The sequence below is a fragment of the Panthera tigris genome, chromosome A2 (genome assembly GCF_018350195.1).
Source record: "Panthera tigris isolate Pti1 chromosome A2, P.tigris_Pti1_mat1.1, whole genome shotgun sequence".
Lineage (NCBI taxonomy): Eukaryota > Metazoa > Chordata > Mammalia > Carnivora > Felidae > Panthera > Panthera tigris.
Window position 1 is genome coordinate 31791888 of NC_056661.1, and position 25552 is coordinate 31817439.

General features: G+C 43.9%; 1 protein-coding gene across 2 annotated transcripts in view; it reads right to left on the minus strand.

The window, feature by feature from the left end:
- Positions 1–25552, minus strand: part of PRICKLE2 (prickle planar cell polarity protein 2) — a 323193-nt gene that overhangs the window by 292260 nt on the left and 5381 nt on the right. The gene's annotated exons all lie outside the window — the stretch shown is intronic.

Here is a 25552-nt window from a genome sequence, read left to right on the forward strand (position 1 = left end):
GGGAAAACTCTGGAAGGCCAGGCCAAACTCTTGAACCAGGGTAAATCTCTCACATTCCTGAACCATGATCCTGATGACTGCCCGCCCAGTCCTCGGTGCCTTGTTTGAGAATATAAACCTCAAAGTACAACAACAGGGAGTTAGCCCGACTCGAGAACAGTCGTCATTTCTTTTTATACAGTGAGTTCCGGAGGTAAAAGGATGCCGCCCTGCTAGGATAAGGATGTTGCATAAAGGAAATCCCCCCAGTTTTCTATTGTACACACAGAGATCTTGGAGAAGTTACCCTGTTATCTGGTGACCCAAGAAAGCTATGAACATTAAAGCTGCCGGCAGCTGGTTTAACTTATGCAATGCATTTCTCGACATGGTTTTCAAACATTTTGGAAAGGAGAACGCACATAACGGACTCGCCTGAACTTTTATTTCCTTTCTCAGCTCTCCTCCTGAGCCTCTCCCAGGGGCCTGGCTAAACTCCAAAAGCACACACTATACTCATATGTTCTAGTCTCATTAACTTCTGCAGCAGTAACTTCTGATTCACGATCAGGCCTTCGCTTCATTACCATCCGTTCATCAAGGGAAACACTGACCAGCTCGTCTTTGCCCTGCGCCCACCCCAGAGAGGGGCATCGGACCCTCAGAGTTTCAATCCCCCCACCAAACATGTCCTGATTTTTATGCCAGAAGCTCTCCAAAGGGGAATCACGTGTTTCTAGAAGAATTGCGAGCATCTCTGGAGTGACCAAGAGAGGGCTCATTACCAAGAGACCATAAGAGCAAAATGGTAGGGAAACTGATGAAAACCACTTTCTCCAAAAGAAAAAAAAAAATGTTTTCTCCTGATTCCTCTCAAAGAAAATGTACTTGGTCCCACCACGCAACCTGGGAGGAAACAAGCAAGAGGAAAAGCAAACTGAGGTCCCATATCAACATTCCACTCGCGTTTCTCTAGCTTATGAACAAATGAAGGTATCCCAGTGGCTCCCTCACCCCAAATATGCCATCCTGTGATAGACAGATGTGGAAAGGAAAAGATGAGTCTCATCTACATGGATTGTGACAAAAAGAACACCAAAATGGAAGCCCTCCTTTCTAGCCAACCAACAGAGCAGAGCGGAAAATAGGCATGGGAGCTATTTTGAAGGTTTCCCATGGTTACGGCTGCTATGGAAATCATTTTCCTCTCTGGGGTTTTCAGAGAGCTGAGCCCAGCTTCAATCACTGTTTAAAGAAGGAGAACAAAGGGAGAACATGGACAGAAATTGCTTCTTTTATTTAAAGTTTTAAAAGGTTCCACAAACTGGGGTGATTGGAGGATGGGCGCAGGCACGGATGGCAATGATGACCTCAAAAGACTCCATCAGGGTCTAGCGGCATGGGATAAGATCAATCCCTCAAGGTCTGGAGGGAAACCTGTGCCTTCTGGATAGCAGCGGATTTATCTTTTAAAGTACCAATGGAAACGTATCACTCGCCTGTGTAAAATTAATGGCCTCCTCCTGTTTTTAAGATAAAATCTTAAATCCCCAAGAGGGTATTGCCCAGGCACTCTTCCACCTCATCTTTCTCACTCTCTGCTTTATTTTCTGCTTATCAACCACCCTGGCTTTCAGTCCATCAAATATGTTATACTCCTCCCTGCCTCAGGGCCTTTACACATACCGTTTCCTGTGCCTAAGAGCCTCTTTCTCCCTTACCGGCATTATCACCTGTTAATCTTTCAGATTAAATGATAAAACATCACTTCTGGTTCAGGCCATCCTATCCTTCCCTGTAGAGCACATGCTCCAGTTTCACTAAATCTCTAATTTGATATTTCGTGCTTCATGAGCACAAAGAGGTAGAACAGAAGCTCTAGGGAGGGCAGGAACGACATCTATGCTTCATCCTGCTGTGCACGGGTGTTATAGCTCAGTGACTTGCACATGACTGGCTCTCAATAAATATGTAATGGATAAATAATTCCATGGTGTGTTACGGCTAGATTTTTGTCTCAGTCCAATGTCATGGCATGGTATTTCTCTAAGCCCCAAACACCTCATCCATGGCGGCATTACAGGAGTCTTACAAATACGGGCTGGAAAGGTCCCAAACCAAATTTATCTCACCAAAGCTAGAAAAAAAATGGAGTGGAGTTACATCATAGGTAAGCTTAGGTTTTGAAGTTAGCACACAAGGTCAACTCAAGGAGAGCAGGAGTTCTGGACTAAGGATGATTTACCCCCTCAGGGAATATGTGGTGATCACCAAAGCCATTTTTGATCGCCACAACTGGCGTCTAGTGGATACAGATCAGGGATGCTGCTAAACATCCTACAATAAACAAGACACCCCCCCACACACACACACAATGGAGAATTATCCAGTCCAAATGTCAATACTGTCAATGATGACAAACCTTGAGGTAGAGGGAAATCACTCTTCACAACACGTTTGAGAAAGGCGCCGTCTTGGAGAATGATCTCCACCTCTCCTGTTCTACTCTAGGCAGTTTTCTGCCAGTGTTCAAACAGACACTGCTGCTTCTAGGTGAACACTAGACAAAGTCACCAGCTTGCACCAACGCATTAAAAAATAGATTTATCTTTAAACACTAGCATCTCACCCAGCCTGTCAAGTAGCCCACACTACCAGAGGGATTCAGAAGCTGAAACCTACAAGCAACAAGACACTGGTGTCCTCCCGCTCCTGTTCACACTGGACCTAAGCAACATGAGTAGAATGGAAGGTAACATGTCTACACTTATCTCAAGTATTTCCATCTCTCTCACTCTTGTTCACAAGGACTAGTTGGTCCAGTAGGAACTCACCTGCCGCCATCTCGCCAATAGGGTCAGGCTTCTCTCCACTGGAATCCCTCCGCCCACATCTCCGTAAGCGCTTCCCACTTTGGTGCAGGTGAAAATTCCACTCTTGGTGATATATTCCTTTGAATCCACCATTTGTCATACAAAATGGGCCGCTTAAAATGTAAACTCTCTTAGAAAATGTAAATCCTAGGTGAGATTTTGAAAAGATAAGTAGCACTCTGGGGTACCTGGGTGGCTCAGTCGGTTAAGCGTCTGACTTCAGCTCAGGTCATGATCTCACGGGTTCCTGAGTTTGAGCCCCACATCAGGCTCTGTGCTGACGGCTCAGAGCCTGGAGCCTGATTTGGATCCCGTGTCTCCCTCTCTCTGCCCCTCCCCTGCTCGCACTCACTCTCTCTCTCTCAAAAATAAAAATAAAGATTAAAATAAATTTTTTTAAAGATAAGTAGCACTTTGCCTTCAAGCAGCAATCTATGTTATCTCAGGAAATGAACTGGTATAAAAGAAATGCACACCAAAAAGTAAGGGGCTTTGCAGAAGGTAGGACTTTGGATTGTATATATAGGGCCCCAAATACTGAAAACAGTATCACCCGCTATGTGACACCACATAAGTGACTTCACCTCTCTATGCCTCAATTTTTCTGCCTACAAAATGGACATAACAGTGCCAGTCCCAGAGGGCTGTAGGTGAAGACCAATGCAAAAATGGAAGTCAAGTTCTTAGACCAGTCCTTGACCCACAGTAAGTACTCCACAAACAGTTTACTCAGGGGAGGCCATGATCCAGTTCGAAGAAGGCTCTAAAATAAAGACAGGAAAGCCACTTGCGGAAGAATGCTTACATATTCTGCACACAGTCGGCATTCAGTAAATATCTGCCAAATGTTTACTTCATTTGTTTATTCATCCCTTTGGCCATAGTACCTTGCCAATAGCACAGTAACATTATACTCAAGATGGCAATAAAACAAACTCAGTAACTACATTTCCTACCTTCCCATGCAGGTAGGGATGGCCATGTGACCATATGAGATGTGCTTTGGAGTCATGGATGAATCTTCTGAGAAAAAAGATGATTCGGTGATTCAGTTGAAACAGGGCCTTTTCCTCTCCTTTCCCCTTTCTTCCTACCTCAAACATAGTGATTGTACAGGGTGACGGAATGGGGAGGCGAGCAAGAAAAGCCATCTTGTTCTCTTGAGGACAAGAGTACACGCTAACAATGGATGAGCAGAGAGAGAGAAGCATGGGTCTCAGATGACAGCATCCAAGATGCCCTACTACCCCGAAGACCCAAAGTCACTATTCCTCATTACATAATAAAAATAAAACTCATAATTCATTTAAGCCAACTTGTGTCTTGGGGAGGAAGGGGGGTCTGGGTTATGGCAGCCACACGCAATAATTATACTCTTCAAGTTTACTTCACCAATAGTTATACTCTTTTTATCTTACAGTACAGTGTCTATACCTTCCCCTGGTCAAGCTGTTCCCATGGCTTCAGCTAACCACCATCAAGTACCTAAATATTCGTGACTAGTATCTTTATCTCAAGCCCTAAGCATATTTATTCACAAGACTCTGTCTAAGATAAAGCCCCTAGAACTTCTCCGTAAGAATGTCCTACAGGCCACTCAACCCCATCCTAATCCAACCTGAACCTCTTCCTTTTCTGCCCAGATGTGTTCTGCTCTTCCCAGTTTGGGGAATGCTGCCTTCCCTGTTTGGGATATTCCATACCACCCAGAATGCAGAAACCTTTCTTTCCTTTCAACCCCTCAACTTCAAGTCTGTCACTGAGTCGGGGATTCTAATTCTGAAGTGGCTCACAGACGCAGGCCCACACTGTCCTCATCCCTGCTACAAGAGGGGGCAAGGGATCAGGGGAAAAGGGCAGACCCTCACCAAGGCCTTTTTAGTGCTTTTTCATCCACCAAGAGCTCCAGTATCATCATTTCCTAGAGCTGATGTGGTGGCGTCAGAGGAGTTTCAGTGAAGACCAACCCAACACGCAGCCTCTACGGTCAAAGCAAAGCAGGTGATTAGGACAAGTATCCAGTCCACTGAGTCTGATGTATTTGTCTGTTCTGAATTCCTTAGGTACCTGATGGTGACAGTGAGGTGTGTGCATGTGTTAGTGGCCCTATTTTGGAGGTAATTCCTCCCCCCATCCTTGCAGAAGCATTCGTACCACTGGTAAATTAACTCTATAGTTTGGAGATACAGTTTTGTTTGTTTGTTGTTTAATTCATACTCCCCTGTGACAGGATGAAATCAAAATTCAAAAGGCTTATCGAAGGTCCAACAGGGTTAGCCAGAGGAAAACCGCTAATGGGGCAGTTTATTATGCCATGAAGGGGTCTTTCCACAAGGCAGACAACAATGTTCCCATCGCCACCTTTCTGAAATACCAGCCAGGATCTGGCACTCGATCTGCATTTGGGAATAACATCAATTCATCTTAGCGGATTTCCTCTGTGATAACTTCATGACTATTTATGGGAAGCTTCAAAGGCTAAGAAATGCTAAACAAACAGGGAGATAAGTTGCCGAAATGTTAAACATCTACCCTGGCTGACCTCACGAGATTTTGCTAGGAGAATTCTCCCAAGTTCATGTAGACTATCACTGGAAACCTAATGCGGTGATAACATCTCCAAAAAAAAAAAAAAAAAAAAAACATCATCCTAGGCCAAACTGAGGAAGCTTACAAACCAACACAAGATTATTTTTAGAATGGCAGCTATTGAGAAGGGGAGGAAAAAAGAGTATGATTATACAATGCAAAGAATAAAAAAGATCTTTTTTTCTTCAGAAGCTATCCTGACCTTTTTCATTCTAGCCTGGGAACTTCGCAAGTTAAAAAAAAAAAAATCTAATTAAAAATCACTACTGATATTTCAGCTCAAGTGAAAGTAATAAGGCTTTAAATTTTTTTGGATGAACACATACCATTTTCCAGAGATAATCTTTCATAATATTCTAAATTAGATGTCTTACAGCGAGTTTTGCCTTTTCAAGTGGATGATGTTAAAATGACTTTCTCAAATATCACTCCCCCCCCCCAACTTTTAATTTTAAGTAGCAAGGACAAGTGTGAATACCAGGCCAAGAAAAAAAAATTCGCAATCTTTAAGACACAAAATATGCAGGTCTCTATTCACAGACTATCTTACAGAGGCAGAAAACAAAAATCAAGTGAATTAACTGCGCAATGAGTCAGTGGATAAAAAAGAGGTTGTATTTTTATTAGGCATCATCGTCAAAAAGCTTTGCCTGTGCAATTAGATGTTTTACCTTCAAGGAGTAGCCATTACCAGATAACATTAAAGACACGCTCTCAATAACAAAGTCTGAACAAATGGTTCACAGCCTAGGGGCTTAACAACAACAACAAGAGGTAACATTTATTAAATATCTCTTTGTCAGGTGTGGTAATTAGCATTTATGGGACAATATGTGCCAAGCACTTTGCTAAGCTTATCGGGATATTATCATTGATCCTCACAAAACTACATTAGCCTCCAAGAATTCTTCTGGGTTAAATCCCTTAACAATATCTTTTTTTTTTTTTTTAATAATAAATATTCTTGTTCTCTCGTACAGGCAAAGCAGTAGAGATGAGCCAAGTTAAGCAATGTGGTCTGGCTTTTGAGCTTGGACAGACCTGGACTGGAATGCCAGTTCTGACATTTACCAGCAGCACGCTATCGGCCAAAAGCTGACCTCTGAGGCTCAGGTTTACCCTCTGTAAAATGGACGCCTACCTTGCGAGGCTGTTGGGAGGACTGAAGGAACAGTGCAGCTGCCACAAAATAGAGCCCCGGCTCACAAGAGCCCCATGGCTTCTTGCCCTTTCTACGTGGTTGCTTACTTGCATTTGTATCTTTGTCGCATGGGGAAATGTTGGGCATGTAACTGGTCAAGTGTTCTCACCTGTTGCCAACCATAAGTGAGGGGGAGGCACAAATCCATGAAACCCTCCTTGCTGCCAGGATGTGTGCCCACATCAGGACTCCAGCATGAAGAGAGGAAGTCCCCACTGGGGCGATCAACCCTTCCCTACCTATTCTTGTACATGTCTCCCGATGCATGGCACACACGCCATTGTGGGAGCCTGAGGGTGGAAAGGCGGGGGATGCTGTTGCTTGATCTAGGTCTTGAGTGTTCCGTTTGGGGAAACTGTTCAAGTCGTAGGTGTGATTTGTGCACTTTTATCTATACATGTAGTACCTCAATAAAAAGTTACCAAACACCCATTTTCATGCAAGCACAGCCCTTGGGGAAGTCATTACATCCCTTTGGGTAGCCATATCCCAGTCCTCATGCCGTGCCTTCAACCGGGAACCCCGACCTTCTCCTCAGCCCCAGCCCCTATGCCTCTTCCAGCTTCCACCTCGGCGTCCATCCTCCTTCGGGCTCCTCCTCAGGTCGCTGTTGCTTCTCCCTGTGACAGCTTAGCTCCTCCCACCACCTCTCAGCCCAGCACCCCCAGACCCTGTGTCGTCCACCTTGTCGGCCTCCCCTCTCGTGTTCCTCACGCAGCTTCACCTTCCCCAGCCTTAGATGTGGATCCCACGGACAGTCGGACATGGTGGTCCTTCCAGCTCTCAACCTCCATCTGCCATGGGAATCATTAGTTCAGCTCCTTCCCTGAGACCATCGTCCTATTTTGACACTTGTCTTTTCCCCCTCCCTGGTATTTACCAATCCCCCCCCCGCTTTTTTTGTTTTCAAAGTTTATTTACTTATTTTGAGACAGAGAGAGAACCCCAAGCAGACTATGCACGGTCAGCACAGTACCCAGCGTGGGGCTAGATCATGACCTGAGCCAAAATCCAGAGTCGGACGCTTAACCGACTGAGCCACCCAGCTGCCCCATACTAATTCCCTATCTCCATTATATTCGTTCAGACTTTTATAAGCCAATGAGAACAAAGGTATAAGTCAACAATCACTAATTTCGACAACTCATAACCAAGGGCTTCTCACGAGGCACACACTGCTCGTTAACTTACTTCATTTTTCTCACAACCCTACAAGGGAAGTACTATTCCCATCCTGAGTTCATAGATGCGGGAACGGAAAGTGAAGCCCAGAAAGCTCACAGATGCGGGCCTAGAGAGGCTAACTAACTTGCCCAAAGACACACAGCTGCCCAGGACAGACGCCAGAATGGGAACTGAGGCAGTCTGAGACCAGAGCGAGGCTTCCTCAACAGAACCTCCACCTGCAGCTGATGCCTAGCAAGGGCGACAGATTGGGCTGAAGGCACGGAGGGGGCCCGGGAGGGGCTGACTTTGGGAAGCTATGTCTGAAGCGGTGCTTCCCGGGCGAGAAACAGGGAACCGCCAGGCCTGGCCTCTTGCAAGCGAATGGATCGCAGCACGTGGCGGTTGCCGGAGGTGTTTTTGGTGACGCGTGGGGATGCCCTGGTCTTGCCTTCTCACCTCTTCAAACTCTGATCAGGATGAGGGCTGGAGACAAGGGCCAAAGGGCACACCGTGTGAGTGCAGTGGGATCTTCAGTGAGCAGGAGGAAAGGCAGAAACACCGAAGCTCTTATTCACCTCTGGAGGTTCTGCTTTTGACCCGGTCCTGAGCCAATCAGACAAAAAGACGCTTCACAGGACACTTAAGGGAGGGGACAAGTCTCAGAAGAGCAACACGCCTCTCAATTGTGAAAAGCAATGTCTGATTTAAAAATAAACACTACTCTGGGGCGCCTGGGTGGCTCAGTCAGTTGAGCATCCGGCTCCTGGTTTTGGCTCAGGAGTGATCTCACGGTTCGTGGGCTCGAACCGCGCACTGGGCTCTGTGCTGACAGCACGGAGCCTGCTTGGGCTTCTCTCCCTGCCCTCTCTCTCTGCCCCTCCCCCACTCACGCACTTGTGCTCTGTCTCAAAATACACAAACTTACAATAAATAAATAAAAACAGGGTATGGTTACAAAAAGCCAAACTTCCTCCCCAAACTGGCAGTTCTAATGTGTTCACAGACTCCTAAAGGAAACAACGAAGTATGTGAGGCAGTGTCCCCGACCCCATCTCCTCTTTCCAGACAAGTGTCAGAATTCTTCATCTCTTTGTGCCTTACTGTCCTCTGGGGCATCTGGTGAAGCCCATGAATAATGTAAAATAAAATGTAACGGACGGTAAGGGAAACTAGCTTACATTAAAGTATCTAGTTATTAAAGTTTTTAAACTTGAGGCCACACTTTATATCCTTGTATGTTAGTATATACCATCTATATACTATATAACTGAGGATACAGTATATGTCATAGAGTATATAAGTTATCTATGCTATGTAAGTTTGGTAAAAATGGTGATAATATACTTATTAACATATGATACGTGAAAATCTAACAGCAAGTCTGATAACTACCATAATTTCTCAGCAGCCTAATTTCTAAATCAATGATATTTCAAGATGACTTCCACGATTACCATGTGACATGAAGACATCTGGAATTTGTATTGGGGCCAGAGTCACAGGTATTGCAACTACAGGGGTTTGTTATCTTCATAATTGAGGGAAATGCTGACGTTCAACTAAGGGTTACTAGAAAAAAAAAAGATGCAAAATTATCTCTACCCAAGTTCAGAGGCACTCTGAATTTTACCCAGGGGTGGCCAGGTTAAGAAACACTGTTCTAGAAGGATGTCAGCCACAGGCCAGGGCTGAAGCAGGGGGATCCAAGAGCTGATGGGAAATAAGCAGCTTTAGAGGAAGATTTTTCTACCTCACTGGGTCACTGATTATCACAAGTCAGCCTGCCTGTCCTTTTCACACTGAGCTGACTTTTCCCAAAAAAAGGCACATCCTCTTGGCCACAGAGGTAGAGAGGGCCTCCCAGGTCAGCAAGCAAACCAGGGCCACAGAGAAGCCCTCAAAGCCTCCTTCCCCGACAAGGAGGTGGTCTGGCGGCCGATGCTGACAGTTCTCCTTAGCTTCTCTTTTCTTCTTACTCCATTTTTAACAAATCTTCAAAGTCATTTGTACCTGTAGCCTACTGCCAATTCCTTAGTTTTAATCCTCGCGGTTTAAGTCGTAACTGATTAAGAAATATATTGAAGCAAAAAAAAAAATGTATTAAAGCAAAAAAGGACTTACAAAATCTTCTTAAAAAGAAGAGTAGTCCCTTCCCACCAACAGTTTAATTAAGAAAGGCTTAAGGTATCTTAGCTAATCTCAACAGTAGAGAGTAGGGAGTCCAGAGAACAGTGGTCAACACTCCCAGATCTGGGTTCTGAGCCCCTTCCAAATACATACTCCAGTAAGTCAACCTCTCTTATACAGCCCCTGCCCGCTTATGTATAAAAGAAAGATAATTCTTTAAAAGAAAAAAAAATCAAAGACTTCCTATGTGTTAGTCACTAAGCCAAATGGTTTACCTTCCTTATATCACTTATTCTGCACTGGAAGGAAACCTGTTATGAGACAGAGTATTGCTATTCCCATGTTACAGATGAGAAAACTGAGGCATAGAGAAGCTAGGTCACATGCCCAAGTTTACAGAGCCGGTCAAAGAGCCAAGTGAGATTCCCGCTGGAGCCTATTATCAACACCCCTGTGCAGCATCCCCGTTGCTGGGATTTCTCAGGAATGCTGGGCACATGTTTCCTTCCTCCCATTTCAACTTGGTAAGACTCTGTGTGAGAAAGGGCTTTGCCAGCCGAGTGACTCCGTGTCATGGATTTCATTCTTTATGGTCATCACTCTGGGCACTTCCTTACCTTAATTTTCAACAATGGCAGGCCGCCACCCCCTCCGCAGCGTGCCTAGGACTGCAGCTACACCGCCCAGCTCCCAACACGCTCATTTCAGAGGCCTTGTGCTACTACGAAGAACTGAAAGAATCCAGTTCCATGAGTGCAGGCAGAAAAGCAAATGCCGGGTCGCCTGGGTGGCTCGGTCAGTTAAGCGTCCAACTTCGGCTCAGGTCATGATGCCACGGCTCACGGGTATGAGCCCTGTGTCGGGCTCTGTGCTGATCGCTCAGAGCCTGGAGCCTGCTTCGGATTCTGTGTCTCCCTCTCTCTCTGCCCCTTCCCTGCTCTCATTCTGTCTCTGTCTCTCTCTCTCTCTCTCTCTCTCTCTCTCTCTCAAAAATAAATAAATGTTAACAAGAAAACAATTTAAAGATAAAGAAAGAAAATAAACGCCCACCAGTACATTTGGATGTCCACAATGGGAATCTGGGCGCTTGAGTAAAACATGCCCAGGCCTGTCATCTGGGATCACTTACTCTTTTTCGGGGGCACATAACGCTAGTTGCAATATAGGTTAATTCCGCACACCAAGAGCACCTCCACTCACCTTTCTTCCTTTGAAGGCAAGCATAAAACTCCCACTTACTTATGCTCTGTGTATCCAATTATTTCAAACAGACATCATTTTTGGTAGCCGGTGTTAGAAATGTTCTGCTCTACCAGAGTCACATACCATCTACATGCCTGCCAAGAAGGTCTTCAGATATCATCTCCATCACAAAACTGCCTTAAAGCAGACGCAAACATAAAGTAGGTTCCCTTTAACTTTCTCGTATCCTTATTTCCTGTCACTGGACCAAGGGGCCGGGAAAGGAAGGACCTGACTCACTCAGCCACTTATTCATCATACCGACTATGTACTGAGCACCTACGATGTGCCCGGCACTGTGCTGGGCCCTGGGAGAACGCAGTGACAAACCGGCCAATGTGGGTCCCACCCTCCTAGAGCTTACAGACTTGGGACAAAGGGGCGTGTGGTGGGAGAAGTGATTGGAAAAGGTGACATTTAAACTGAGAGCTAGAGTCGAGAGGAGGAGCACCCAGTGCCAGGAGAGACGAGAAGGAACATTCCAGGCAGAGCGAACAAGGACTAAGGAGAGACTGGACAAAGTCAAGTGTGGGCGAGGAGGAAAACGAGCGCCTTACCCACTGATGGGAGCGTCAACTGAAAGAAACATCTTCAGGAAAACAACATCGTCCTTATCTACCAAAGTCCCCCGGGGAGCACACCCGTGACCCGGCAAGGCCACTCCTGGGTACCTGCTTCAGGGAAGCTCTTGCACATTTATCCCAAAGAACAACTGCAGAAGCAAGCAAAATACTATCAGGGAGACAGACGTGGGGCAAAACTCCTAAGCAAAGCAAAGAGATGATAAACTCCTAATTCAGGAGAACGGTTGCCTCTCGGTGGAAGGGGTGAGGGGAGAGGATGGAATCAGAAAAGGTAGTGACAAGGTTCTTTTTCCTAAAGCCAGGTGGTACATTCACAAGCACCCACTGGGCTGCTGTTGTTTAAGCCTTATACATATTTTATCAGTATGTTTGTATCTGCTCAATATTTCATAAGAACTACTGCTTCGTATCTGAGTGCTGTGTGGAAAATCGATTAGTGGGGTGAAAAGGTGGATGTGGGGGAGAGCTGCTGGGGGCAAGGGCAGCCGCTGAGACAAGAACAGTGGTCGGGAGGGGAGTGGGGATACGGCGGAGACAGAAGACAAGGCTTCCAGGTACATTTAACCTGCGATTTTCAAACTGGGTTCAAGGTTGAATTTATAAAACATTTCTGGAGGGTGTGATGGGGAACAGGAGCCAAAGGGGCTTCCTTCGCTTATTTGCTCAATTCCTTGATGTTTACAAATGTGTCAACCGAGACCCAGAGATGAGATGAAGTAAAATTAGAGGCAGAACAGAGAAGCTCCGAAATCATGATTTCCCAGCCCACTGCCTCCTCCCACCTAACCTTGGGGCAGAATGTGAACTTCCATTACGATGAACCGAACATTCAGTACTGTCCGGTGGGCATGATCAGTGGCTGACTGCTGGCAGTGTGTCCGCCCTTGTCTTACTGCAGAGACTCTAAGAGGAGGAAAATACTCAGTAGCTCCTATCTCAGTCCAGTGACGTTAAATCCCGTGTAGTGGTTTTGCAAAACCCTGAGGTTGGCAAATCAAAGTAATGAATACAAATGACCTTCCAGTTGAGTATGCTTTAGTGCCATAAAAAAGAAGTTTTTAATTGGCATTCCAAAAAGTTTGTTGAACTTAAATGCTTAGCCATTGGAAATCAGTCTTCTACCCTCATACACACAGATAGACACATCTTCAAAAGCCAACTTTTTCCCCTTCTGGCAATATGTATCTAAATGAAATGTGTATACCCTTTGATTCAGGGATTCCACTTCTATAAATGTATCCAATAGGTATTTTCATGTATAAAGGCAACGATGATCCACAGATAAGAATGTCTGCTAAAGGAACGTTCACAATAACCAGACATTTTTAAACACCCTTAATGATCATCAGTGGAGAACTGATAAAAATAAATCATGGTACATCTATACAATGGGGCTTTTTAAGTCTTTTTTTCTTTTTAAACATTATTTATGTATACTGATACTAAAAGCTCTCCAAGATCTATTGTTGAATGACACAGAGGAAGTAGTTATGGTATGCCACCATCTGTGTTAAAAAGCAAAAGTTATGTACACATACACACATGTATATTCATAAGGACATATCCATAAAATATATGCATACCTACATATATATATACATATATATATGCATCAAGGAAGGACATACAACTAATTCAAAATATATAATTTTGATACAATTATTACTATATTTCATGGCATGTGAGGCCACAGTAAGTACATAATAAATTCTTTTTTTTTTTAAGTTATTTTGAGAGAGAGAGAGAGAGAGAGAAGAGCATACATGCGCACACAAGTAGGGGAAGGGCAGAGAGAGAGGGAGAGAGAGAATTCCACATAAGGTTCCACACTGTCAACGCGGAGTCCAACATGGGGCTCAGTCCCACGAACCGCAAGATCATGACCTGAGCCTAAATCAAAAGTCCGAAGCTTAACCAACTGAGCCCCCCAGGCACCCAAACCAATTTTCTAGAGTGAATAAATTCCCTGTATGCTTTTACTTCCCAATGTGTTTTATAAATCAAACTTGACCCCAAAATGTCATCCCATTTTTTCTCATGTTTTTATTACCAATTTAACACTCTTCCCAGATAATTTGGAGAAGCTGGTCAGGAACGTCCATCAAAAAGGCAATTCCAGCTTAAAGCCTTTCACACGAAACGATCCTGCAATATAGGCAACAAGGCAGACTTTCCAGCAAGCAAAGTTTTTGAATGGTGATTATTGAATTAAGAGGTTAAAAAGGCACATGCCGTTTTCTGTTCACACAAAGGCGGTAAGGTTTCACAGTAGCACTGTGGCATACTTCTCCACGTATGTAATGTGAACCCAGGCTCTCTGCCTAGTCTGCTGGTAAAATGATAGGGGCTATCAAAGGGATTAATCGTATCCCTTCATTCTATACCCTTTAATCCTAAAATAAGCAGTTCTAAATGCATACCAAAATGGAATATGCACTTTTTCAGAGGGTGAAATCAGTGCTATATGAGGACATTCCTGAAATGTTCCAGGTTATTCCTCGATAGATAATGGCGCAGATTCACAGAGAAGTTGAACTATAGGGGAAGGAAATACTCTCGCTTTAATACTTATTATAACCATGTGTAATTGAATTTACTCTAGTAACTGATGAAACCTGAAGGTTTCAGATGAAGTCATCTCTACCTCAGAACAATGTATTCTGGAATAGCACACCTGCCCTTAGCAAGCACTCCCAAAATTAAAACCACGATTTTGGATCCTCCATCATTGAGAACACAGTGCATATCCTATTGCTAGAAATGACAGCTCTAAATCCTTCAAAAGTAGTCTAAACTAATTTTTGACCCTTGGGCAGTAGCTAAGATATTAGAACCTTTTATCCAACATGACCAACATCTGTAGTCCAACCAGGTGGCATGAATTTAGGCTGTGGTTGACTGAAATCGACAACAGTAATGGCCTAAACAAGATAAAAACTAATTTCTCTGGCACGTAAATACAGCATGGAGTTATGTGATACAAGGCTACGATGGTGCCTCTATGGGCACCAGGAACCCAGGTAATGCCTGTCTTGTTCTGTTTCCCTCAACACGGGCTTCCACGTCATGGTCCAATTTAACTGCTTGGGCTCTAGCGGTCACATCCACATTCCAGCGGGCAGGGAGCAGGGATACATGCCTTCCCTTGAAAGGTATACCTCCCACAAGTTGCACTTACTATTTTAACTTCTAAGCCTTTGAGTAGAACTTAGTCAAATGGCAACCCCTAGGAGGGAGGAGGGCTGGGAAATACTGTCTTAACACTCAGGGTCTATGTCAGACAATATCTTAAAGGTTTCATCTCCAGGGTCACCTGAGTGGCTCAGTCGATTAAGCATCTGACTTCAGCTTGGGTCATGATCTCACGGTTCATGAGTTCAAGCCCCCCATTGGGCTCTGTGCTGACAGAGCTTAGAGCCTGGAGCCTGCTTTGGATCGTGTATCTCCCTCTCTCTCTGCCCCTCCCCTGCTCACACACTCTTTCTCAAAAATAAACACACATAAAGAAAAATTTTTTAAAAGTTTATATCTCTAAGGAAGAAGGTGATGGATGTAGGGACAACCAGCAGCATCCATCACATTGAGAAATCACAAAATAATGATATATACATATCTTAATTTTTTTTCTTGAAATACATAGCCATACATTCAATTTATAGGGAGAAAGGAGATTTTGAATATGGGTTTACCAGAGTTACATATCAAACAAACCTATAATGCATCTTCTTCAAATTCCCGTTTGGTTATTTTTAGAGCCATGTCACAACTTAAAGATGTCCAAAAAAAAATCCATGTCCTTTTACCATTTCTGCCTCATTCCGTCTTTCAGAATCATTTTTCCCAAAACTTAATTCAACTGGGTTGTTTTTAGTATTCATCATTGGGTCATTTCCAAGCATTCAGCTTCATTTTCATAGAAATAACAACACATTTCTGTTTACATCCATATTTCATAGACTTATGAAGTTAGCATATGTATCTACAGTCCCAAGTGTAACACGCATGAATAGATTTAAGAACAAACACATTCACTCCTGGTAATATACAACTCTACACCATATCTACAGGGATCAGAGTTTGGTTTGGTTTATCCAGCAAGGGGACTGAGTGAAGAACTCCTCTTCAATGTCTTCTTGCCAAAATCTCCTCAGTTGGCGATTTCGGCAGGAAAGCCTAGTAACGCTGTCACCGTGGGTTAATGGTGACGGGGCCCTTCCTGATTCTATCATCTACGTGCCTCAATCTCAACGTGAGGGAAACTGAGATCCAGAGAATGTCAGCGAGTTTCCAAGTATCAGAGGTATACGCGGCACTTCCCAAAGGCATCTGCTGCTTGCAACACTTTGCATTACTTCTCACTGGGTGAGAATGCCACTGGCTTTGGGGCAGGGAGACCCTCACTGCGATGGCCCAGTCTCCCAGGCTGCACAATGTTGAACATCCCCGGGTCCAAACCACTAAGTGCCAGTGGCAGCCCTTCCGAGGTACTGCGACAAGAAAACAGAAAGGCAGCCCTGAGTGGCCAGATGTCCACATTTCCTAGACATAGATGTGAATTTTTGCTGTAGTTATATAGTCATTGTTTTCCTGGCATCTCTTGGATCCCACAATCACAGCTACGGATCTTGCTTACACCCAGGGACAATGCCAAATCCTAAGGAATCTTAAGAGGTCTTTTTATCTTCTCGACAGACGTGAATAAAGCTTAGTTCGAAACACAGGCGTATGCATACTATTTTAATAATTCCTAGGAAAACAGATGCTGTAGTTCATGGAACACAAACTTCGCCATTCTACACAAATCTATTTTCTAACACCTATTTATACTGGACTCACAAATAAACAGAGACATGAGAAATGCTAACGTCATTAAGAAACAAAATACTTTCTCACACGTCTGCCTAATGACATCCTCTGTCCAACTTTCTAGGGAGTCATGTCATGTTTTTCTAGAGTGGTTTTGTATTTTGAAAAGTTAGATCTCTGTATATCACGCACTACAAATAATTTTCTCAATTCGTCTTTTGACGATTTTTAAGTTATTCATGTGAAAGTCATCTTCCTTTATGACCTCTGAGTTCCCTGTCACCCATTCATTTAGTCAATAAATTCTAACGGGATTTTTGCCACACATAACCAGGTATTCTTCTGGGTGCTGGGGAATGGAAAGACATGGAAAAAAAGATCCTTATGGCGTTGAAATCTTGTGTAGACTATAATAATTAATTCTAGAGCAGATCAAGATCCAGACAATCCAATGAAAACGTAACACAATGGCAGGTAATGGCAAGTGCTCTGTGAAAACCTAAGAGCAGCCTGGAAAAGGGAAGGGATGACACAATATTCGGGATGGCCAGGGAACGCTGCTCCAAGGAAATGCTGGAAGAGTGGCCCAGAGGGAAGCCAAGAAACAAATCGTGTGGACATCTGGGGGAGGTCCCAGCATGGGCAAACGTCTTGGGGTGGAGATATGCCTACTGTGTTCGGGGACCAGAAAGGTGGCCAGTGTGGCGACAGGGTATGGAGTGGGGGACAGAAAAAGAGAAATTATTTGAATTCAGGTATGCCTTTTACTTTCCAAATCTGTAAAAGCTTTCATCCACAAGAAAATTCAATTTTGTTTTCAATTTAAGTTTTGGATCTCTTTTAATTCTAGACGGAAAGCTGCCTGTCCTAGCACAGTTTATTAAATCTTTCCCCCACTACTTTTACAGGTCACCTCTATTGCACACCACGGTGCACAAAGGCTCAGGTCTGGTTTTGGAGGTGTCCTGGCTGGCCTCAAGGACCCATTCCTATTCCAGCAACACACTATTTCATTTCTGTAGCCTTACAATCTATTTCACCACCTCACAGGGCTAGAACCTCATTCATCTTTAGTCATCTTCACAGACACAGACCTTGGCCGGTTCTACTTTCCAGCTGATGAAAGAGCTTGAAAAGTACTTTATTACATTCCATGGCCTCTACATGACAGGGAGAAGGAGGAGGAGGCCAAGAATATATTATCGCTTAAGTGGGGGGTAGGGACTCTTTTTCCAATCTAAACTCCTGACCCTCAACATCAACACCAATCACTTAGCAGTAATCTAAACTACTTCGCGTGAAGAAAGCTCAGAGACTGCTAATGTGGACAAGTTATTTAAATTATGTTTACCTGTTCTTCCCTAATGCGATAGTAAGTCCTGGAGGGCTGGGCTGTAGTGGTTCGCCAACTATGTTCTCTGGACCAGCAGCAGCAGTAAGTAGCACCTAATTTACTAGATGTAAGTTCTAAGCACCAACGGAGAGCTAATCAATGGGAAACTCTGGGCGGGAAGGGGACACCCCCACCACTGCTCAGAATCTCTAAGATCACTCTGGAGCCAGGCAAAGAATATGGTGCTCAAAGTCCATTCCACAGTCAGGGTCATAAGATCTAACCTTGGTTTCAATACTAACTAGCTGTAGGACCTCGGGGAAGTAACTTCAACACGCAGCACCCCGGTCTTCTCACGAAACTACTGTGGATCACGGTGTCTATCTCATAAAGGGTTTAAAGAATTATATGTAAGGATATAAGACATGTGCTTAGAACAGGATATCCATCGCACTGTGTAAATGGTCAATTGATAGCTCATGTGATAATGCTAATTGGAAAAATCAGAATTTGCTTTCATTTTATTTCAGCTCATTTATTCTGAAAAGCCTAGATCCATTCACGCCGAATTTAACAGAACAGAAATAAGGGAGTGGGGACATGCAATTAATGTTCTACTTTTTCTGGTTGTGTTTACAGAGGAGTGGGAGGAGCTGGGGAGTGGAGTAACTTACTCCTGGCAGGACTTTGTGGAGATGGGATCTATTTCCGGAATTATAAAGATTTTTCTTTGCTAAGGGAGCCCATCATTTCCCCCTTTGAAAGAGAATCAGTTAAATAACCTAGACATTAATTGAAAGCCCCGGGGCCAAGAGTTCTTCCCACATATAACCCATCCACACACTATCAGTTCATTTCTTGTACATCTCCCTGGCAAAGCCCAACAAAAGCTACAACAAGATGGATGAACTTCATAGGGTGACCTGGGGGTCAACTGATTCAGACTGCTGAATTAATCAATATGGGCAGCAAATTCCATTCACTGATAGCTGTTTGTACAATCCCTGCCTGTTGCAAGCATTTAACCGCGCCTAGAAAAGACAAAAGGGGTACTCAAAAGGGGTATTCCCTACAAAGGTGCCCCAAAGTCAACACCCAGCCCTCCAGCACTACTGTACTTTTCCAGATTAACACATTTAGAAAGCCCTAGCCAGGTGCACTGCTGAAGAATACAAAATAGTATCTGCTTTACTACCATGATTATTATTATTATAATGGGTTGAACAGTGGTTCCCCAATAGATACATCTCTAAATTTGATTTTATTTTGGAAAGGGGTTTTTGCTGATGTAACTTAACATCTCTAAATTTGATTTTATTTTGGAAAGGGGTCTTTGCAGATGTAACTATGTTAAGGACCCTGAGATGCGATCATCCGGGATGAGGGTGGTCCCAAATCCAATGACAAGGCCTTATAAGAAGGGAAAGGGACACAGACATAAAAGGAAATGCCATCTGATGATAGAAGCAGACATGGCAGGGACATCTCTAAGCCAAAAATGCCACGGACTGCCAAGAGCCACAGGAAGCTAAGACAGATGCATGGAGTGGATTTTCCCTCAGAGCCTTCAGAGAGAAGCAACAGTCCTGACACCTTGTTCTTGAACTTCTAGCCTTCATAACTGTAAAAGAATATGTTCTGTTCCTTGAAGCCACCTAGTTTGTATTAATTTGTTTTGGCAGCTGGAGCAAACTAATACCATTATGTAAAACTCTACATAAAAAACCCACTACAAGGAAATCACACCCTAATGCTACACGTATCATCCAACAGTTTGATCGGAATTACTTGAAAAATAAGAAATAAAACTGCCTTAAAATGCTGATGTCACCAGGATTTTAAAAGTTAAAGAACAAAATTTTCCAAAATCCCTCTCAGGTGGATACATCTAGTAAGCTGTCCCACCTCCCAGAACGCAGGGAAACCCATTTACGTGTCCTTCCCTTTGAATTCAGATAATCCCAGACCCAAGAGGACGGAGACATTCCTGTCCTCTATTGCCTCCAAATCTGGGGCTTCACAAAGATGAAAGGAAACTGCCACTGTAACTTGCAAACAACTCAGTAAGTCACTGGAGAAGCTCTGAAGGCCAAGTTATCGAGGATGCAAATGACAGGAGTGTGCTCCTGGGTGCCTGACTGTGGAAGAAAAGACTTTGAGAAATTATATTATGAGAGTAATTTCATAGTGTCGTTGAAGAAAGAAAGCACCTGCATTCTTATAATAAGCCCCCGGGAGGCCTAATTCCTCAGCACTCAACTTGGAGGACCCGTCTGGATGTTACCCGTATTCATAATGAGCCAGTTTTTAAGAATTGTGAAAGCAATTTCTGCATCCCCAAGTAATTTACCAAACATAAAATCAAATAAGGCTCTCATTAAATGCCTTCCAGCCGTCAAATGTGCTTGCATCTGTTTTGTATCGTGGTGTCATGATCTGTACAACGCTGGGGACCGTAAGCTCCAAAGCACAGGTCCAAACTCTGGAGATTGTGTTTATTTTTAGCTTGTGGGCTTCAAGCTAGCTGCAGAGGGGATGCTCTGTAATCTCTCTCTCGACCTCTCCTGTGGAGGTCTCCTCTGGGAAACATGCAAATGGCATTCTGCAGACCCCTGCCTTTCACAAGCGCCCCAGACCGCCCAACTGAACACCAAAGCTGCCAATAAGCTGAGTGGAGCCCCCTTCAGTGTATGCAGATCTGATGGGGAAACTGCAAGAAGCCAATCTCTCATCCTTCAGACACCCTAGTAAGTTCAAGAGCACACCCCTTGATTTTATAAGAGTTTCACCTTTAAGACTGGATCCACAAATAAACCAACGAGCCCAGCGCTCTTCAGACATTTTGTTCAGGGTAGACAACAGTCTGACCTCCTCCCCAGACCACTGAGAATAGGAGTGCTTTCCCCAAGGTATAGTTTGCTATTTAGACAAGAGTCAAAATGCCAGAGCTGAACACCCTCTCTCAGTTGTAGACCTTGCGATCTTGACCCCACTACTTACTGCCCAGGTGGCCTAGGGCATGTTACCTAACCTCCTTCGGTCTCACCTATTTACCAAGTGGCAGATAAAATACGTGCCTCAGAAAATTGTTCTAAGGGGGCCATGGGCCACTGCACGAAAGAAGCCAAGCACAGAGCAGACCCTCAACAGTGTGGGCTCCTTCCAAAGAGCATCTCCCAGACAGAGGAAATTTCGCTACTTAGGCAACTGCTCAGCGCATTTACCCCTGCCAAGGTGCGACTTTATTCCATTCTGCCATTCTTACCAGCCTTCCAGTCATGCATAATGGCCCACTTGCTTCTCCAAATTAGTAGCACAAAATGAGAGATCTATAGCAACCAGCCAGCGATGTCAATGAGTGAGGCAGGCCAGGTGTAACACAAGAGAGACTGGTGGGGACTGCAGAAAAGTGAAACACATGTGTTCCCACCAGAAAGGAAGGGAGGAATATGAGCCCAGAATTGTCAGAAATTCTCACTGTTCCAGAGAAAAACCCAAATCTGATTTCTTCACAAAATGTCAAAAGTTGGCAACTCCCAAAAATTTTAAAGCTGGTACCATGTCAACAAAATACAGGTACAGGCCAGATCGTATCTCGGGAGTTTCCAGGGTAGGATCTTGGGTTCAAACATTGTATAAATATCCTTGTTTCTCATGCCTTACAAAAGGGAGCTTCTGCATAATGGTCATATAGGTCAAAGTGTCTGCTATGGCACACCAGAAGCCACAAAAACTGACACTTCTTAAGCAGGCTTGAGTTACAAGGATTAAGCATTTCCTTGACAATGAATGGTTTTCATCTTGGACATGAATTTTCATGGTGCAGTTGGTGGGCGTAAGGCACAAAAAAGGCCCCTGTCTACATACTGACCCCGGGAGCAAAATTTAAATGTTACCTTCGTGTGACGGTTTGCAAGTTGTTTTAACAAACATCCTATGAACACCTCATTTAAGCAAATAGATGGTGAGGGTATAGGACCCCATTTTACTCAACTCCATTTCATCTGAAGTGTGTATGTCTCCAGCTAAGTGTGCGATGAGCAATGTGAATCTGCTATTCCTTCCGGAATTCTCATTCCTTTTGAACCTGAACTCCCACGTGGTCGGTGGCGGTGGGGTGCGTGTGTCTGTGTGTGTGAAGGGGACTCCACCTCTTGTGACAGAAGTTCTTAAAACGGGAATCATCACGCGTGATATTTAATGATCACGCGTCACATTTAACAAACGAAGCACACGGTTCATGGTGGGGGAAGTGACTTATTCTTGGTCACTGAATCTCCAATTTCCAGGGCCATGAACCCACACCTTCTTGCTCCTTATCCAATCCTCTTTCTGTTCCTCTTTCTTTCAACCACAAACATGTGGAGCCCATGTTAAATACCACACACAATGAGGCACGTTACATGCCTTTACCCCATGCAATCCTCATGACAATTTCATTAAGACAACCTTGTAAGAGTACGTGATATTATCCCATTTTTCAGATGAGAAAACCAAGAAAGGCTCCAGAAAGGTTAAGTCACATTTTCAAGGATTCTTAGCTAGTAAAAGGCGGAACCAAGATTATAATTCCAGCCAAATGTCATCAAAGCCTATCCCTTTAAACACTCAGCTATAGTGCTCCCAAAGAAGCCCTCATAAGCTTCACAGAAGTTTTTATGACACTATCTCGAAGTACACATTTCTCCCCAGAGATCACCCCCTACGGCCCTCCCATACACAAGGCAGGTAGAATCCCTTTGATCTTAAAATGCTCAATGATGTGGGACTCACTCCCTTGAGGGAATGCTCTCTCTGTCCATAGGGAACTCCCTCTGGGGTAGTCATTAATGGCAGAGATAAAGGATAACCGTCCAGTTTTTTGAACCAACAGACCACAATATAACACATATATTAGGTCCCCACCTCCCTCCCCTTCATCCCACTGACCTTAACCAACACAAGCTTCAGGATGAATGACAACCTTTCAACAGAACGTGAGTACCACCTTCAGGATTAAAGACAAATAAGATTTATTTTGAAAAACCAAATGACTGACACCAACGCTCTGTGTTTCCTCACTATCCATCGGGTACAAATTGTCACTCAGGGTGATTAAACAAGGATTAATTACAAGGTTGCTGTGCAAGCTGAGATGTTTCAAAGTTTCAGCCCAAAGAACACATAAATATACACAAATTTTTTCAACGGCAGGGGTGGAACTTGGCACCAGCCATTTGGAGGACAGTTTGATAAGAGCTCCACATAACTATGTTGAAGCAGAAGAAAAGCTATTATCATATAGTATATAATCAGGAACGATGGAAAAACAACCAAAGCAGCCTTGAACAGAAAAGTTTTAATTAGTGATAACCCATACCCTGGATTCTAAGAGCTAAGAAATGTATTAGATCTTTGCGCTCTTTATATAATGACATGCAAAGATGTCCCCAAAAATATTTATTATGAACAAAAGGTATGCTATAAAAGACCATAGAGAATGTATATTCTCTGTAAAATCTTATTAACACATAATAATTTGAACGAATCTGAGAAAATAAAAAGCAAGCCATAAGCAATAGCTCTCTAGCTGTGGGGTCAGCAAACTTTCTGAACAGGGCCAGGTAGTAAACACTTTCGGTTTCCTGGACCACGAGGACCATCTCAACTACTCAATTCTGCTATTGCAAAGGCCACCAGAGAGGATACTAAACGAATGGGCATGGCTGTGCTCCACTGAAACTCTATTTATGGACTTAAAATTGTAATTTCATATAATTTGTATGTGCCACAAAATGTTATTCTTTTTTTCCCCAACCACTTGAAACTATGAAAACTATTCTTAGAGAGCAGACTATACAAAAAACAGGCAGCAGCCTGATTTTGTCCCACTGGCTGTAGTTCGCTGACCCCTGATCTCAAAAGTCAATTAAAGGTCTTCTTCTCTGTGCTATATAAGTTTTATATGTGTACACGTGTGCGAGCGTGTGATTTAAAAAAAAATACTTTATAGCAACCATGCCTTATTTTGAAATGAGAGACAATAATAATATCTTGGGATAAACTAATAGGTTTCCTCAAGAGAAAAATCCTACTACGGTGTTTTAGTTTCCAACAAGCATGTCATCAAATGCCAATAACATAAGGTGAGCCAAACAGCAAGGTTCTGGGCTAAGTATCCTTCCCTGCTTTGAAGATTCCAGGCAAAAGTCTTGGGTGCAAACACACATACAAACACACACACGATCGCCTTTTTTCCCCCTTTTCTTGGCACATCAACTGACCGAGACAGCATATTTTTCCTCCCCAAGCAAAATAATCAGCGGGAACCCATTTCTTAGCCAAATTACAATCCACTAAAGGAAACCAGGCCGGCGTCTTCCCAGATCACCACCCTAATCATCAATCAACACAATTGCCAGGGTAACTAAGATGCTTTTCAAGGCAGTCTTGGCTGACCCAGTGAGCACTGCCTCTGGGGCGGCTGCATGGGCCAAAGTATCCTGCCTGGAGAGGCCGCCGGTTGTCCAGAGACAAACCGCTCTGCATAATTAAAACCACCTCACAACGCTACCAAGGCTCTGGGCTTTCCACATCAGCTGCTCATGAAAGTGCAGCTCCAGGAGGCTTGTTCTGAAAGCCCGCCTTTTAATGCTCAGGTCGAATCTACATTTATCAGCAAAGCTGAAACGTTAAAGGGATTACAAGGAGCTTAGAATCCACTGGCGGTTCATTGATCTGGTCTTGCAAGCCTCATCTCCACGTGCCCTTTAGAAATGGCTTTGGTCTATTCCCTGGTTCTTTGGTTGTCTTTGATTTCTGCACCAATCTCATCCAGGGTGGAGGGGAAGTTTCCTCTAGCCCTGATTCGGAAAGGTTCTCAGATGCCTTTCTTCTAAAACCCAGAGAAGCTACTTGCATATTCCCCTAGACAGGGGTAGAGGCCAGTGATTGGCAAACATTTTCCATCAAGGGCCAGACAGTTAATGCTTTTTGGCTTTGAAGGCCATACGATCTGTTACAAATATTGAACTCTACCAATGTATCAAGAAAACAGCCATAGACAGTCCGTGAACAGATAGATGTGTGTAAGTTTGTTCAGAGACCTCTTTATTTATGGGCACTCAAGTCTGACTTGCGTATCATTTTTCCTATGTCATGAAATAGCCTTCATTTTTTTTCCAACCATTAAAAAATGTTAAAACCACGTATGTCTTACGAGCCATACAAAACAGGTGAAGGGTCAGATCGGCCAGCAGGACTTACTTTCCAACCCCTGGTCCAGACCACTGCTCTTCAAAATGTGGTCCTTGGACCAACAGTGTCAGCATCACCTGGGAGCTTGTGAGAAATGCAGAACCTTAGGCCCGGGCCTCCAGCCTGTTCAATCAGAATCTGCATTTGAATAAGATGCCTTGGGAATTCACATGCAAGCCAAGTCTGAAAAGTCCTGGTCCAGACACTGAATTCTGCAGTCAAACAAGGTTGGAATACCATCGACTTGCTGGCTGTAGGACCTCGGGCAAATTGTTTAACCCTGAAACTCAAGTTTCCTTATCTATTAAAACAGGTATAAATATTTGCACCGTCTCCTAGGATTGCTATAAGTCCAAGACAAGAAGGATGTAAAAACACTAGCCTGGCACTGTCCACACTTTTAAAACCGTAGCTA